Below are 18,675 nucleotides of genomic sequence, written 5' to 3'. Positions count from 1 at the left end.
CTCAGGAAAGTCACTTTATCTCATTGGAATTCAGTTTCCTTATTATTACAATTTGGAGTTTGGAGCAGATGACTGTTAAGGTCTCTCCTGGCTATAAATGTATGATCTTTTTTGACTTTGGTTTGATTTCCTGCTCTTCTGCTTAGTACCTGTGTGTGTTCATCCTTTGTTGCAAAAGAAGACCATGCCATCAGAGAAATGATGACATGACTTGCACTTGACTTTGTTTTGAGTGAGGGAGGGCTGTGCAGGTCACCAGGCTGCTGTTCAATCATTTTTCGGTTGTGTTCTGACTCCTGTACTGGTGCTCTATCCACTGTACCACTTAGCTGCCCCTGCTTAGTACCTATGAGACTTTGGAATGTCTGTTTTACATATTCCTATCTATGTATGTATTGTCTCCTCCATCAGAAGGTACACTCGAAGTCAAGGACTGGCTTGTTGGAGTCACTTGTTAGATGAGAAGGTTGGACAAAATGACCTTTGTCTCCTTCTCAAGTCCACAAGCATCAATTGTTTATTTTGTTCTAGGTATGATGTAGAGTTCTGGGGATGCAAAGGGGAAGAGCAAGGAGGCCTATGACCCTCGATTGAAGAGTTCCTGGAGGGGGTTAAAATACAGGATTGTAGAAGTGGGAAGAGTTCAGGTTGCTGTTCAATCATTTTTCAGTTGTGTCCAACTCTTCTTGACCCCATTTGGGGTTTTCTTGGCAAAGATACTAGAAGTAATTTTTGCCATTTCCTTCTCCAGCTCATTTTACAGATGAAGAAACTGAGGCAAACAGGATTAAATGACTTGTCCAGGGTGTCACACAGCTAGTCAGTGTCTGAGATCAGATTTGAACTCAGGAAGATGAGTCTTCTTGATTCTAGGCCCAGTGCTCTATGCATTATTGCATTATGCCCTGAGAGGTCATATTATGAAGGGCTTTAAAAGCCAGAGTATGTTCCTGTTTGGTCATCCAATTGTATCTATAAGAATCTCCACTATTTCTATGGTACTTTATAATCCAGTCATGGGTGAATGGCCTCTGTCCAGTCCAAATTTCAAGGGAGATGGGAAATCTGTTATAAAACAATGACTTCTAGTTAGTGCTTTCTCTCTCTCTCTTCCTCTCTCTCTCTCTCTCTGTCTTTCTCTCTCTGTCTCTCTCTCTCTCTTTCTCTCTCTCTCTGTCTCTGTCTCTCTCTCTGTCTCTGTCTCTCTCTCTCTCTGTCTCTTTCTCTCTCTGTCTCTGTCTCTCTCTCTCTCTGTCTCTTTCTCTCTCTGTCTCTGTCTCTTTCTCTTTCTCTCTGTCTCTCTCTCTCTCTGTCTCTTTCTCTCTCTGTCTCTGTCTCTTTCTCTTTCTCTCTGTCTCTCTCTCTCTCTCTGTCTGTCTCTCTCTTTCTCTCTCCCCTTCCTTCTGCTATGGCTGGCAGGATGGAAGAGAAAAGGAAACAGACTTCAGCCAAAAAAAAATCTGCTTTTCTAAGAGTTGGATTTGAGGATTGAATAGAATGTGTATGCTATGTTACATGCCTTGAGTGCTTTTGCTTGTACTCTTCATTTAAAAATATAATTAAACTGTATTTAAATCATGACCTTTAGTGAAGATAGGCAAATTAAACAACATGCAGGGAAAGCCAAGGAAAGGGGTTGGCCAAGTAGGAGGTCAAGCCAAAGACTGAATGAATCACAGTTCTATATAAGAACCCAAGATTTAACTACAGTGTAGCAGTGGGGGCTGAATTTGAGTGGTGGGTAGCCATATGCCCATTGCATTTTTTTTTATTTTTTTATTTATTTAATTTTTAACATTCATTTTCACAAAATTTTGGGTTACAAATTTTCTCCCTTTTTATCCCCTCCCCCCCCCAAACCCAAGCATTGTAATTGCCCCTGTGACCAATCTACTCTTTCTTCTATCATCCCTCCCTGCCCTTGTCTCCGTCTTCTCTTTTGTCCTGTAGGGCCAGATAGCTTTCTTTACCCCTTTACCTGTATTTCTTATTTCCTAGTGGTAAGAACATTACAGTTGATCCTAACACTTTGAGTTCCAACTTCTTTACCTCCCTCCCTCTCCATCCCTTCCCTTTGGAAGGCAAGCAATTCAATATAGGCCAAATCTGTGTAGTTTTGCAAATGCCTTCCATAATAGTTGTGTTGTATAGGACTAACTATATTTCCTTCCATCCTATCCTGTCCCCCATTACTTCTATTCTCTTTTGATCCTATCCCTCCCCATGAGTGTCGACCTCGAATTGCACTCTCCTCCCCATGCCCTCCCTTCTATCATCCCCCCGACCCTGCTTGTCCCCTTGTCCCCCACTTTCCTGTATTGTGAGATAGGTTTTCCTACCAAAATGAGTGTGCATTTTATTCTTTCCTTTAGTGGAATGTGATGAGAGTAGACTTCATGTTTTTCTCTCACCTCCCCTCTTTATCCCTCCACTAATGAGTCTTTTGCTTGCCTCTTTTATGAGAGATAATTTGCCCCATTCAATTTCTCCCTTTCTCCTCCCAATATATTTCTCTCTCACTGCTTGATTTCATTTTTTTTTTAAGATATGATCCCATCCTTTTCAATTCACTCTGTGCACTCTGTCTCTATGTATGTGTGCGTGTGTGCGTGTGTATGTGTGTACTCCCACCCAGTTCCCAGATACTGAAATGTTTCAAGAGTTACAAATATTGTCTTTCCATGTAGGAATGTAAACAGTTCAACTTTAGTAAGTCCCTTATGACTTCTCTTTGCTGTTCACCTTTTCATGGTTCTCTTCATTCTTGTGTTTGAAAGTCAAATTTTCTTTTCAGCTCTGGTCTTTTCATCAAGAAAATTTGAAAATCCTCTATTTCATTGAAAGACCAATTTTTCCCCTGAAGTATTATACTCAGTTTTGCTGGGTAGGTGATTCTTGGTTTTAGTCCTAGTTCCTTTGACTTCTGGAATATCCTATTCCATGCCCTTCGATCCCTTAATGTAGAGGCTCCTAGATCTTGTGTTATCCTGATTGTATTTCCACAATACTTGAATTGTTTCTTTCTAGCTGCTTGCAATATTTTCTCCTTGACCTGGGAACTCTGGAATTTGGCCACAATGTTCCTAGGAGTTTCTCTTTTTGGATCTCTTTCAGGCGGTGTTCTGTGGATTCCTTGAATATTTATTTTGCCCTCTGGTTCTAGAATCTCAGGGCAGTTTTCCTTGATAATTTCATGAAAGATGATGTCTAGGCTCTTCTTTTGATCATGGCTTTCAGGTAGTCCCAAAATTTTTAAATTGTCTCTCCTGAATCTATTTTCCAGGTCAGTTGTTTTTCCAATGAGATATTTCACATTATCTTCCATTTTTCCATTCTTCTCTCTTTGTTCTGTGATATCATACTTTCTCACAAAATCCTTAGCCTCCATCTGTGCCATTCTAGTTTTAAAAGAAGTATTTTCTTCAATGAGCTTTTGAGTCTCCTTTTCCATTTGGCTAATTCTGCTTTTGAAAGCATTCTTCTCCTCATTGGCTTTTTGAACCTCTTTTACCAATTGAGTTAGGCTAGGTTTCAAGGTGTTAATTTCTTCAATATTTTTTTGGTTCTCCTTTAGCAGGGAGCTGATCTGCTTTTCATGCTTTTATTTCATCTCTCTCATTTCTCTTCCCAGTTTTTCCTCCACCTCTCTAACTTGATTTTCAAAATTCCTTTTGAGCTCTTCCATGGCCTGAGCCCATTGGGTGGGCTTGGACACAGAAGCCTTGATTTCTGTGTCTTTGCCTGATGGTAAGCATTGTTATTCCTCATCAGAAAGGAAGGGAGGAAATGTCTGTTCTCCAAGAAAGTAGCCTTCAATAGTCTTATTTCTTTTCCCTTTTCTGGGCATTTTCCCAGCCAGTGACTTGACCTCTGAATATTCTCCTCACACCCACCTCGCCTCCTGGTCCTCCCAGCCAGTGTTTGGGGTCTGAGATTCAAATGCTGCTTCCAGCCTTAGGGCTTTTGGCGGGGGCAGGGCTGCTATTCAGTGTGAGATTAAGTTCAGGTGGTCAGGTCAGGGCAGGGCCACCTCTCAGGCTCAGTTCCCTCAGGGGGTTTATGCACAGACCTTCCACAATGGATCCAGGCTCCCGCCCGCTTGGGGAGCCCCTGTCTGCAGCCGCCTCTCAGCTTCTACCTCCCGGGGCGGGGGGGGGGGGGCCTAATTATGGGGGCATCCCACTCCCCTCTCAACCTGCCAAAGAGACTCTCTCACCGACCCCCATCACCTGTGGGCAGAGGGACTTGTGCAGCCACTGGAGATCTCGTCCCTGAAGCCTGCTCGGATCTGTATCTCTTGGTGCCTTGGCCGCAGCAGGTTTGGGCTGGGCTCCATGTCTGCAGCGTGACGGACCTTTTGAGAGAGGTTTGCAGGTCCCTCTGTGGGTGGAGGGATCCACGTGGCCGCTGGAGATCCCATCCCTGAAGCCCGCTCCGATCTTTTCCTCTCGGTGCCGCGGCCACTGCAGGGCTGCCCTCAGCTCCCAGTCCCGGCGCCCAGTCCGCAGCGGGAAGGACCCCCCATGAGAGGTTTGCAGGTCCCTCTGGAACAGAAATCTCCTTCTCTCCAATATTCCATGGCCTCTGGGTGCAGAATTCGCCGTGAGTTTCTCCCCTGTAGCCGTTCTGTGGGTTGTGGGTTCGGAGCTATGTGTATGTGCGTCTTTCTACTCCGCCATCTTGGCTCCACCCATGCCCATTGCATTTTGTCAAAAGGCAGGAACTGGAATCACTGAATTTGAGAGGAGGAAGGGACTTCAGAAGCCATCAAGACCAACACAGACTCAAAAAGACTGTGTTTATGTGAGTCAAGGTTTAGAGGAGAGAATGTGCCAACTCTAGTCCCTGGACATTTTTACTGGCTGTCCCTCTGCCTGAAATTCTCCTCATCACTACCTCTTGACTTCTCCCGCTTCCTTAAATTCCCAGCTAAAATCCTCTTCTACAAGAAGAAGCCTTTCCCAGTCTCCCTTAATTCTAGTGCCTTCCTTTTGTTGATCATTTCCAATTTATCCGGTACACATCTTGTTTCTATATAGTTGTTTGCATGTTATTTATCCTATCGGATGGTGAATTCCCCAAATGCAGGGACAGTGTTTTGCCTTACTTGTATCTATATCATTTGGCACAATGCCTGACATATAGTGGGTACTTAATGTTTATTGACTGAATGAGGGATAATGATTAATCTAGTTTGGCTGAAACCAGTAGTATAGAGAGGAGATGGTGCCATGGAATGTTGTAGGCACAGGCAAATTTTTGAATGTCTAGAATGTCAGACTAAGGGTTTAACGTAAGCAGATGACGAATCTGCTCCTCTCTAAACAAAGTACACAGAAACCACTACAGGAATTCAGGGAAGGAAGTTAACTCCACTGTGAGGTGAAGCAGTCAAGGAAGGCTTCTTGGAAGAGGTGGGATGATAGGCTTAGAGCTGAAAGGTTCCTTAAAGATGATTGAGTCCAGTGATTCTCATTTAGTAATTCAAGGTCCCCTTCAGAGTTCTCTACATAGTCCAAGGGGATGACCTAAAAATTCTTCTATGGTGCCTAAAGCAGCAAATAATTCCCCAATTTCATTACAAATATATTTTGTCTAGATCCATCCCATCTTCCCCATGTAGTTCACACATTTTTGTTGGTGTTTTTAAAAGAAGTCTGAAACACTGGCAAACACTGATTAGTCTTGCACCTTTGATTTCACAAATGAGAAAACTTAGGACTCAACAAATTGAGTGACTTACCCAAGTTCACTTAGGGAGTAAATAACAGCAGGAATTTGAACCCATATCTTATGATTTCAAGTCCTATGATGGGTCTTGAAAGACAGGGAAGGACTTAATAATCAAAGAGAAGGAGACAGGGAATACATTCCAGGCAGAGGAGAGCCTGGGTATCAGCAAAACACATTGAAAATGGCAGAGGGCTAAAGAAAACACTGGTTCACCTGGAATACATGAGAAGATGGAGAGGAGATTAAAGAGAGGCATTGAGGATGAATGACGAGAGGGCGAAGAATGCCAAACTTTGCTCTGCTCAGAACTGGCCAGAACAGAATAGGAGATCCCATTCTCTTCCCCTCTGTCTCAAGATTTGGAAGAGATGGCCATCTCACCAGCTCTCCTCCCTGTTCCTTCCATCTCCCCACCCCTGCACTCACAGTGACAATGAGAGATGAGGAGAAGAGAGCCTTCGGAACTTGTGGGGACTTGTCAGAGGGGAACAGCTTGGAGGTATTTGACAATTCCCCTTATCTTAGATCCACACCGTCTGGCAAAGTTGATCACGAAGGAGTACTTAGGATGAGTCTCCAAGGCAGCAGCATCCTTTCAATCATTCAACACATTTTGGAAGGAAAAACAGATATCAGAGATGCAAGTATACAACTCCAGTATATTATATCATACCAGTCATCCTTTACAGCAACATAAACGATGGTGTGTGGGGAAACAGCAGCGGCACCCAAAAGATAGACAGATGGTTTTGACACATCTTACCAGGGAAGGATCTCCCCCTTCCCCCCACTCCCAATGGAAACTCCCCTCCCCCTTCCTGGCCTCATTGAGAGAAATGTCAGAATTACCAACAATTCAATCTGAAAGGGAACAAAGAGAATCAATTCTGCTGGCTGAGAGAAAGAGAAAGCAGGAGGGTCCCTAGCCATTGCTGACACTATGGTGTTGTGGAGAGCTCTGGGTTCTAGTCTTGACTGGCAGGATCTTGCTGTGTACATTCAGTAAGCTATTTCTCCTTTGAACAGAGTAGATGATCTTTGAGGCAGCTTCCAGCTTGGACATCTTCAAAGTCTATGCTTGGTGGATTCTATGTGATGTTGTTTGGGGTTGTGGGAATAGCCCAGCCATGTGGAGTGGGCAACCACAATTCCCAGGATTCTGCTGTTAAAGCTTCACTTCTTTGAGAAAGAAATGTTCTTCTGGAATGGCTTGTAAAATACAGAGTCCTGGGCTTGGCATCCCATTGGGCCAGTATGAGTAATTAATACCTCTGCACGAGTATGTTTAGTAAATGGCTCTCCTCTGCAGAATAAAGTTATCCTGGCAAATGAGAAAGACCTGAGTCCAGGTAGACCAAAAGTTTACATTCAAATTTAAGGCTGAAAGCTGGGAAAAGTGTTATGAGGAAGGTCCCAGAAGGTCCCAGTGCAAAGTAGTAATAGAATAGAACCCACATCTCCTGACTTCCCAGTTTTGTTCTGATTTTTACACAGTGCAGCTTAGTACAAAAATTTTCCAAGGTCTTAACTGGACTCATGTGAGAAACAGAATCTTTCAGTTTACTTTTTGACCTCTAGCTCAGGTCAACTGGAGAGAAAGAACAGAGAAAAAAGGTAAAGATGGTGGAAGGAGCAACTCTCCAGAGACACTTGGTTGGCCAAGTCTACAAGGGCATTGGAAATCCACAAGAGAGAATTTGAGCCACAGGGAACCCATGCCTAATGATTCTGAGAAACTGCTGGGTTGAGCCAAGCAGACATATCCAGGTGGTAAAAGGCATTGGTTTATCATAAGCTTTATGTGACCTGCCCTGTCTCCCCATCAATCAGTCTGAGATTCTGGGATGGAGGATGCTGGGGAGAACATGGAATGTTACCCTAGCAGTGTCTGAACAGTCCCTGCTAATCCCATCCTTCCCCCCACCCTGGGTGGGGTTCTCTCTCTCTCTCCATTTCTCTTTCTCCCCTTTTTTCTGTCTCTGTTCTCTCATTCTCTCTCTCTCTATCCATCTCTCCTTCTCTCTTCCCCCCCTCCCTCTCTCTCCATCTCTCTTTCTCCTCTCTTTTCCTCTCTCTTTCTCCTCTCTTTTCCTCTCTTTCTCTCCTCTCTCTCTCCATCTCTCTCTCCATCTCTCTTTCTCCTCTCTTTTTCCTCTCTCTCCATCTCTCTCCTCTCTTTTTCCTTTCTCTCTCTCCTCTCTCTCTCCATCTCTCTCTCTCCTCTCTTTTCCTCTCTCTTTCTCCTCTCTTTTCCTCTCTTTCTCTCCTCTCTCTCTCCATCTCTCTCTCCATCTCTCTTTCTCCTCTCTTTTTCCTCTCCATCTCTCTCCTTTCTTTTTCCTTTCTCTTTCTCTCCCTCTCTCTCCATCTCTCTTTCTCCTCTTTTTCCTCTCTCCATCTCTCTTTCTCCTCTCTTTTTCCTCTCGATCTCCTCTCTCTCTGTCTCTCTTTCTCCTCTCTCTCCATCTTTCTTTCTCCCCATCTCTCTTTCTCCTCTCTCTCTCTCTCTCTCTCTCTCTCTCTCTCTCTCTCTCTCTCCCCCCCCCAGTCCTCGCTGCCCCCTGGGGTGCTTTGTTCCCTCTCCCTGAGGCTGAGTGACAGGCTCTGCATTAAGTGAATCAACAAGGCCGTCTCCCCGAAGAGGCTGAACAGGAAATAAGAGGCCCCATTGTCTAATGGGACTTATCAATTATGATCTCAGACCATATTTCTTTGAGGGGTGATTGTTTCACGGAGCCTGACATCTCATATAGCTTTAAATTACTCACCACCGGGACGGCTTACAAGATAGCAGTAAAATCAGGAGAGGATTGGGCGATGTAATTATAGTATGGAAATGATGTTGATCGCTCAAGCAGGGAGCAGACCTTGAATGGAAAGCCCAGCTTTCGGTCTCCTCCCTTCCTCTCCCCTCCCCCAGCTTAGCACTGCAGCAGCGACGACCGCACCTGGGCGAGCAGAGGTGACTAAGGTGCCAGCTGGCATGTGGGAGATGATCTAGTTACCTTGTGGGGCATGGGGAGAACGGGATGCTGGCTATCTGGGAGAGACATGGACTGGGAGGCTACCGGAATAGGTGGGGACTCACTGGTGCCATGGGGGCTACTTCCTGGCAGAGGACAAATCCAAGGAGGTCAGTGAGCGTGGGGAGCAGCAGGTGGGGGTGTGGGCTAGGAAGGCTCAAGAGTCCACCGAAGTTGTGGAGGGAGAGATGAGCGTGGTAATAATGCAGGTCTGTGGGCACGGTCCTGGACCCCTCTGGCAGTCTAGCAAAGCAGTGAGGGACCCCTACTTAGATGAATATTTTTAAATGCATAAAATGAAACCCAGAATTTCAGAGGAAACCTCTTCTATTGAAAAGATCAGTGATCCAGATATGTTAAAAAACAACCAAATTCATGGAACCCAGTTTAAGAACCAATGGGCTAGAATGCGAGAGGTAAGTAAAAGTCAGGAGGAACTGGTGAGTGTGCATAGCAGCAGCTCTTAGAGGCTCAGAAGTGTCTGCCATACAGTACGTTACAGTACAATACAATAAGACAGGATGTGATAGGAGGCAGTGCATTACAATACCATACTATAGGATGAGATTAGATGTAATGCAACTGAATATAAAGCAACACAATTCAATGCGATGCAGTATACTCTGGTGCAGGACAGTGCAATGGAATATGGCTACACAATGCAACACATCACAACACAACATGATGGAATAAAGCTGTACAACACAATACCATATAATAAAGCTATACAATATAACACAACACAGCACAACACAATACAATGCAATGAAGCTATAGAGCACAACATAGTACGATACAATATAATAAAGTCGTGCGAAACAACATAGCACAATGTATTAGTTATATAATTCAACACAATATAATGTAATGTAATAAAGCTATACAAGATGACACAACACAATGTAATACAATGAAATAAAGTTATACAATATAATTACAATGCAATACAACACAACAAAAGCACAATACAATACAAGAGCACAAATACACCACAATACGATATTGTGGGATACAGCACAATGCTGCACAATACAACACAAAACAATATAGTACAATAGAATACAATACTATACCACACAACAAATAACTAATAAGTGAACAGAGCACTGTGCCAGACTCTAAGGGAAATATAAAATTAGTTGAGACAACATTTGAGGGGACACTGGACTTCAGAGACAAGAAGTTTGAATTCTTTCTAAGCAAGTCATTTAGCCTTTCTCATTCTCAGTTTCATCATCTGTAAAATGGAGATAATAATAGCCCTTCCCCTGCTGGGCTGCTCTAAGGATCAGATGAGACACTGTGCATAAAAGCATTTCTCCATCCTTAGACCCCACGGAAATGAAAGCCATTATTATCATAGTTGGTGTTATTTTCTAATTAGCTCACAGTCTTGCTGGGGATAAGACATAAATATGTCTTTGTTTAGTCATTTTCAGTTGTGTTGGACTCTTTGTGGCCCCATTTGGGGTTTTCTTGACAAAGATACCAGAGTGATTTGCCATTTTCTTCTCCAGGATTTTATAGATGAAGACACTGAGGCAAACAAGGTGAAGTGACTTGCCTAGGGTCACACTGCTAGAAAGCATCTAAGGCTGGATTTGAACTCAGATCTTCCTGACTCCAAGTCCCAGGACTCTATGCACTATGCCATCAGCTGCCTCTGTAAATTGAGTTCAACTTTCTCTGATGCTTAGTAGCTGCATGATCCTGAGCAAATAGATCCCTTAATCTCACTGAGCCTGTTTACCATTACATAAAACAGGAACAGTATATGTTACCTATTTTCATGAGCACATGAGGAAAGCATCTTGTATTCTTTAAGGAAATATTAGTCGTTTTTAGAGTATTATGTAACAACAGTGAACTTCTCACCCCCAGAAGCAGAGGTTGGATCTTAGGGATGCAGCAGCTAGCATTTATTAAACACCTACTATGTACCAGGCACTGTACTGAGCCATATCCCATGTAACTGGGGATGCAAAGAGCCCATGACCCTTGAAGATGTCACAGACTAATGAAGGAGACAACACACAAACACTTATGGGCATATAAACTAACTACAGGATAAATAAGAAAGGGGATCAGGAAAGGCTTTCTACAGAAAGTAGGATTTTAGCCAAGGAAGCTAGAAGGCAGAGATGAAGAGGGAGAGCATTCTAGGCATGGTGGGACAACCAGTGACAATGCCCAGTCAGGAGAGGGAGTGTCTTAGCTCAAGAAACAACAGACAGGCAGAGACAGTAGTCTCTGGTTCACCAAGCGCACAAGAGGGGCAGGATGCACATGGAAGAAGACTGAAAAGGGGAGGGGGATCAGGTTATGAATGACAAGGGATTCCTACATTGGGCATGAGGAGAACTTCTGAAATCTCTTCCATAGGAGTTGAGGAGTTCATGATCATGAGATCATAAAGCTCAGGGAATCTAGGTTTAAGTTACAGCTTTGTCATATTCCAACAATGCAACCTTGGGAATGTCATCTAGGATCATAGATTTAGAAATGGAAAAGATTTTAGAAAGCATCTAGTTTAACACCTTCATTTTACAGAAAAGAAAACTAAGGTCTGAGGATATTGTAACTTGTGTAAAATCACAAAGATAGTAAGTATCAGAAGTGGATTGGAACCCACGTTCTTTGACTCAACCAAGGTTCTTTCCACTGTATCATGCTCTCTCTCTTCCTTAGTCTCAGTTTCTTTATCTGAAAAGGAGAAGATTCTGCTAGATAACCTCTAAGGTTCCTTGCAGATCTAGCATCCTATCATTCTTTTGACATTGAACTTGATTTATGTATTTCAAATTTAAGTATGTTCTGTTGCTTGATATCTCTTCTTGGACGTTTTATCTAATGTATACCTCTCTCTCTCTCTCCCTCTTTCTCTCTCTCTCTCTCTCTCTCTCTCTCTCTCTCTCTCTGCCTCTCTCTCTGTCTCTTTCTTTCTCTCTCTCTGTCTCTCTCTCTCTCTCTTTGTCTCTTGTTGACTCTATTTCCTGAGAGCACTAGACATACACACTACATCTCTCTCTCTTTCTCTCTCTCTTTTTTCTCTCTCTCTCAAATATAAACTTAGTCCCTCCAGCTTATCCTTTTTCCCAAATTCACACTTGAATCTCTTATTCTTCTTTTAAACTCTACCTCAGGTTCAAAGTATTCTGGATCCTCATTCTTAAAACTATAGCTCACAAAGCTCATGAGCCCCCATTAATGTGTTCACTTTCAGTAGTCAGGCAGAGGATACAATTAACTGGAAGCAAAGGCATTTACTGAAATGGCATATTAAGAGTAGTAATGGTGCTTTAAAACATCTTGCCCATGTACTCAGGCCATGTACACAGAACAGACCAGAGGAGAGATACACTCAGAGGAGACATATGGTTAAGGCAATTCACACCTCTGCTACTACATGCTCCACAGTGTTCAAACTTCTCATGGTCTTCTCAGTGTTGTTCTTTGTTGGGCATGGTGTCCAAGCTAGATGGTCTGGCTAACTGGAATCTCTGAGCTTGCCTTGGTTTGGGAAGTTATAGATTCCACTCTTTCCAACTTCTGACTCAATGAGAATCCTCAGCTGGGGCACTACTGTACTCCTTCAGAAAGATTAGGGACCCTCTGACTGGTTAAAGCCTTCCCCATTCTAAACCTCTGGTGTAACCTCATTGTCTCAGCCATTTTGCAGTGATTTCCTGACTTTTCATGTGCAGATAAGATACTCAAAATTTCACACTCCAGGTGCAAATGAACCTTTCCAAGTTTCTCACCCTTTACAAGGTGTAAAATGATGCACTTAAAATCTGAAAGGGATTTACGCTTTATTGCATAGGATATACCAGAGCCTAGTCAGCCTTACATCTTACTGTCTTCTGTTTTCCTTTCACCTCCTGGACATTTCTCCAAGCCTTGAAAGAAGAACACCCTTAAATCTATATGCGAATGTGATGCCTCCTCTTCACAGAAAAGCTCCTTGGTAGCAGGGATTGTTTTCCTCACTGCATGTGTTTAATAAATGATTCAAGATTGATTGATGCATTGAAAACTACATGAATGCAGGCACTGATTTCATCCTATCTAAACTTTGAGCCTACCCCAGCACCAGCTCTGAACACAGTCAGCGTTTAACAACTAAGGGAAAGGGGAACATCTATGAATTATCTCCCATGTTCAGAGCCTTGTGCTGGGTATTGAGGCAGACACACAGTTTAGATAAGACATAGCATCTGCCCTAGGGCAGATGTGGTGAGGCCAGGTATATACATTCCAACCCATACCCCATTAAGAATCCTCTTGGAAACATACTTGATGAATTAGCTTCCAGCCTTTTCTGGAGGGGATTTTATCATCTCCTAAAGCAACGTGTCCTAGTTCAGGATAAATGTCTTTGATGGGAAGTTCTACCTGACTTCAAGTCAATGTCTTTCTCTTTATAACTTCTACTCATTGTCCTTAGTTCTGTCATTTGGGACCAAGCTGAAGAAATCCCATCTTTTTTGTAGCTACAGTGGCCATCCTAGTATATAGTACCATAGGGAAGAACTTGGGAGTTGGGAAAAACCTCAAAATTTTATGGTCCAATCCTCTTAGACTTGAGGCAACTGAGGCCCAGGGAGTTGATATGTATGCCTAAACTGCCACAGGTAGTGAGATAAGTGGGATTTGAATCCAGATCCTCTGACTCCACTCAGTACTCTTTCCAGCTGCTGAGTAGAGTACCGAGATAGTAAATGTCTTGTCCAATGACAATGGTGCCAACAACCTTTACAGAGGAAGCACCAAGTTTAGATATAGTATCTGTCCTCATGGAGCTTACGGTATGCCAAGGGCAGAATCCCAGAGTTTCAGAGTTGGAAATGAGGCCATACTGTTTGATCCATATTTTCAAAAGAGTCCTCTCCAGAGGTGAGCACAGTGCCTGGCACATGGCAGTTGCTCAATAAATATTGGTTGATTGAAACTCAGTCTTAGCAGAGGCTTCTGCAGGTCTGTAGTAAGTCAACTTTTTAAATTTTTTTGATAATTCTATTTCAATATAATTAGTTTCCCATATATTACTTGATGACTTTAAAAATATTATTCTGAGAAGGGTGTCCTAAGTTTCACCAGATGGCCAAATGGGTATCCAACACTAAAAAGGCTGAGAACCCTAGTTTTAGAATTCTTAGGGTATTGAGAAGTTAATAACTTATTCAGGGTCACACAGCCAATATATGTCAATGCCAGGCTTTGAACGCAGGTTTTCTTCAGCCTGAAGCTTCCTTATATCCCCTAGGCTCAAAATCTCTGTTTTCCTCAACTGATATCAATGCTCATAATTGCAATACAGGATTATATAGGATGAGTGTAATAGACACTTACAAAAAGCTTTGTGAGGTGTCAGTGTGAAAGTCTAGATCAACATGGGGAGAGGTAAGGCAGGCTTCTGGGATGGTGACTCCCAAACTGGCTTTAAAGATGGACAGGTGAAGGTGGGGGGTATCCCAAGCATAGGGTGGGGAAAACTGCTGAATGGAGTTTCGTCATTTGGAGGGAATGGATGCTGACTCTGGTGAAAGTCCTCTGAGCTGACAGAATGATTGTCGGGGTCCAGTCCCACATAGATTTCCCAAAGCCCTGGCTTCCACTGGCTCCTGGGAGGGAGGAGTTCAGAGCAGAACTCCCTGGAATGGGGAGGGGGAGGGGGAGTTCAGCCTCTTCTGTTCTGGGAAGGAATCAATCTTTGCAGAAGTCAGCACTAATAGGAGACTGGCAGATTTGGACGTTATTACCCAGATGGGAACTGAGCTGGGGAGAGTGGGGATGGCTTGGGGTTGTGTGAGTGCTCATTGTAGAACAAAAAAAAATAGAGTAAGCAGACAGCCATCCTTTTCCCTTCCACCCCAGAGAAAGTGTGCACCAGTGGGGAGAGATGGCAGCAGAAAGAGCACTGGACTTGGGCTCAAGGGGCGAGGGTTCAAGGTCTGATTGGCACCAACTAGCTGTGTGACCTGGTGCTTAACTTCACTGATCCTCAGTTCTGTCCTTAGTAAATGAGGAACGTGTCCTGATGATCTCACAAGGCTGCTTTATTAATAAGACTCAGATATCAATTTCCACTATAGAATTAAGCTCAAGAATTCAATACATACACATTTATTGTGCATTTACTATCTAGGGTAGCTAGATGGTGCAGTGGATAGAGTGATAGGGCTAGAGTCAGGTACTTACTAGCTGTATCATCCTGGACAATTCATTCAACCTCTGTTTGCCTCACTTTTCTCATCTGTAAAATAAGGATCATAATAGCACCTACTTCACAAGGTTGTTGTGAGGATCAAATGAGATAATTGTAAAGAACTTAGCAAGGTGCCTGGTACATATTTTTTCATATTTTTCACAACTCTCTGTGACCTCATTTGAGATTTCTTTGGCAGAGATACTGGGGTGGTTTCCCATTTCCTTCTCCAGCTCATTTGACAGATGAGGGAACTGAGACAGACAGGGTGGAGTGACTTGTTCAGGGTCATACAGCTAAGAGGTGTCTGAGGCTGGATGAATCTTCCTGACTTCAGGCCTGGCACTGTATCCACTGTGCCCCCTGGCTGCCCCAGGTCTGGCAAGTAACAAGCTCTTAACAAATGCTTGTTGAATGATCGATTAAGTGATGAAGGCAGAAAGACCAAGCATATGGGAGATGTAATGCTAATTCACATTTTCACAGCCATTAGTGGTTTATAAAACACTTTCTTCACTCCACCCTGGAAGGCAAGCATGCTTGTATGTTATGATTCTTATTTTACTGATGATCAGATTGAAGTTAAGAGAATTGAAGTGACTAACACGTCACCATCTAGCTAATGAATTTGGAAGCCAGAATTAGAATCCTGGTCTCTTGACTCCCAAGTGGAGTTTTTTCTTCTCCTGCTTTTCTATCCTAGAACCAAGGATGTTCCAAGGATAGGAAGGAGACATTCTCATTCCCCTTGGCCCTGCGTAAAATTATAGAGAGGGAAGGTAGGGTCCCTGTTGAAAACAGGTAGGACACCATCAATGTTGGCCTTGACTATTTAGTGGCCAGAGACTATACCTTGTCACTGGTGGAGAGCAGTTTTCCCCTAGTGGGGCTCACCTCATAAATGTCAGATATAAATGCACTCACTTTTACTAGCTACCAAGGAATCTATAGGCTTTGGAAGAAGACATCAAGGATTGGGGGACCAGACACAGTTCCAATCTAATCTAGCTCCGTCCGGTCTTATCTATGCTTATTCCCCAGCATTTAAATTTCAATAATCCAACAAGTACTATTGGAGCAAAAAGCAGCCTGGTTCAATGAAAAGAGTACTGAGTTTGGAGTCAAAAGAAATGGGGTCAAATCCAGGCTTTGCTATATTCAATCTATGTGACTTTTGGGCGAGTCCCTTAACTGCTTTGGACCTCAGTTTCTCATTTATAAAATGGGTTTCTACCAGATGGTCTCTAAGGACCCTTCTTGCTCTAACTAGGATTCCACATTACTGGTCCATGCCTCAGTCACATCTATGAATGTCAACTTCTTCTCCTGAGGGGTAAAAATGGAGATGTTAATGCTTATATTAACCCACTTCACAGAGCTATGGCGATGGAAATGCTTCACAAACTGAGGGCAAAATCGGTTGTTGTTTTGCCAAGGATGATAGTGATAATAGCTGCCATTTTCATAGCTCTTGAAGGTATGCAAGAACACTATGTAAAGTGTATGGATATAAAACAAAACATTATCTCTTTCAGTTCTCACAACGAGATGGCTCTTCTCTGAAGGTTTGCTGATGCCTGCAGCGTGGTGTCGTGGGACATATTGAGCATAGTCATGAAATACGAGCTTTAAAATCAACTCCTGCTAACCACCAGTGTGATCTTGGTCAAGTCACTTAACTTTTCTGGTAGGCCTCAATTTTCTCATCTGTGAGTTGAAGGGATTGGATTAGTTGGCTATTGAGGTCCTTTTCAGGTCTAAATTTATAATCCTGTGATTAAATCAGAAAATAAGGAAAATAAGGCAAATAAGACACCAGGGTAAGAAATGGTGCCAGCCTCTTAGATGGTGTCATTTAAGTGACTATTTATGGGAAACATTGCCTTTTGTTGCTGCTTTCCCCATTGAGGAGCAGTGTCTGGTTCACTGTGGGACTCCTAATAAGATAGGGATAGGATTTGGTCCTGTGGGGACTCTGAGTGAGGGGCTTCTCCCAAGTGATTCCCTTCACTGGATCTGCCCCTGACCTTCCAGACTACAAAACTGTGTCTCAGCTACTGGCTCCTTGTGGAACATCTCTCAGCAGGTGGGAATTCTTCAGTCTGGAGCCTTCAACTGGCCATGGAACCTTCTCAGCCTGCACTAATCAGATCCATCTCCTCCTCCATTGGTGAATTCCTCCCGGGGTCTCCATTTTGTGGAAGGGCTCAGATCAGTCAGCTGACATTCTCCTAACTCTGCATCTGACTTTCTGGACTTCAGAATCATGTTCCTGAGCTGGGCACTTTCATCCCTCACTTTTCACAAACTTTCTTGTGTTTTCTTTACCATTAGAATGTGAGTTTGAGGATAGGGATGATCTTTCTTTTTGCTTGTATTTGTATCAGTCATTTAGTACAGAGTCTGGTTCATAGTAAGTGATGAAGTAAGGAAATACATGCTTCCTTCCCTCCTTCCCTTCCTTGGTCCTTCCTTCCTTCCTTCCTTCCTTCCTTCCTTCCTTCCTTCCTTCCTTCCTTCCTTCCTTCCTTCCTTCCTTCCTTCCTTCCTTCCTTCCTCCTTCCTTCTCTTCTTCTATACCTCCTTTCTCCTTCCTTTTTATTTATTCCCTTTCCCTTCCTTCCTTCTTTACTTTCTTTTTCCTTCCTTCCCTCCATCACTCTTTCCTTCCTTTCTCCTTCCCCTCTTATATAACTCAGTTCTCCTTCATTTTTATTCAATCATTCCCTTTCTTTTTCCTTCCTTTCCTTTTTCCTTCCCTTTCTCCTTCCTTTCCACCTTCCTTACTTTCTTCCCTCCTATTGCAGATCAGAACCTTCTCTATACCATAGACTCTTGGTGTGTGGCCTGGGAAAATAGAAGTTAAGAGACTTGCCCAGGGTCACAGAGCTATGATATGACAGAATCTGAATCTGAACCCAGGTCTTCCTGGCTCAAAGCAAGTGTTCTCTACACTGTAGCTCAGGTGCTTTAAAATCCTGCTACAAGCTCATTTTTGCTTTGGTCTCCTTAGCATCTAGCATAGTATCTGTCACTTAATTCATGTTTAATAAACAAATTCTCCTTGAATTGAAGAGCTCAAAGAGCTTATGTGGTTGGCTAGTAAGTGTCATAGGCTGTATTTGAACTGAGATTTTCCCCACTTCAGGGCCAGCTTTCTATCCAAGTACACCAAGCTGTGTCATAAAATGAAGAATTAAAATACATTTTTTTATGCTGAGAAAGATGTTCTTTTTGAAAAAGACAAGTCAACTAGCATTTATTAAGGACCCATTATGTGTCAGAAACATCCCTAATTACTAGGGATACAAAGAAAGGCAAAACCAATCTCTGTTCTCAAGGAACTCCCAGTTCAGTGGGGGAGATAATATGCAGACAGCCATATACAGATAGGATATAGACCCTGGACAAGACTGCCCTCCACAATATGCCCATGAGTAGTCATTTTGTCTCTTTGCTTTAAGACTTCCAAATGAAGGACACCCCAGAGTCCATGCCACTATGGGACAGTACTCACTGGTAGAGAGTTTTTCCTAATATCAGGCATCCCCTCTACCAATTGTTTCTACTTTAACCCTTTGGGGCCAAACAGAACATGCTTCAGTTGGTTCATCCATTGTATAAAGGGTTGGACTATGCGACCTCTGTGATTCTGTGACCTGAAAGCCCCATAAGGGGGCATTTACTTTTATATCCACCATGTCAACATTT

The sequence above is a fragment of the Notamacropus eugenii genome, chromosome 4 (assembly GCF_028372415.1).
Source record: "Notamacropus eugenii isolate mMacEug1 chromosome 4, mMacEug1.pri_v2, whole genome shotgun sequence".
NCBI lineage: Eukaryota > Metazoa > Chordata > Mammalia > Diprotodontia > Macropodidae > Notamacropus > Notamacropus eugenii.
This window is presented reverse-complemented; position numbering follows the sequence as displayed.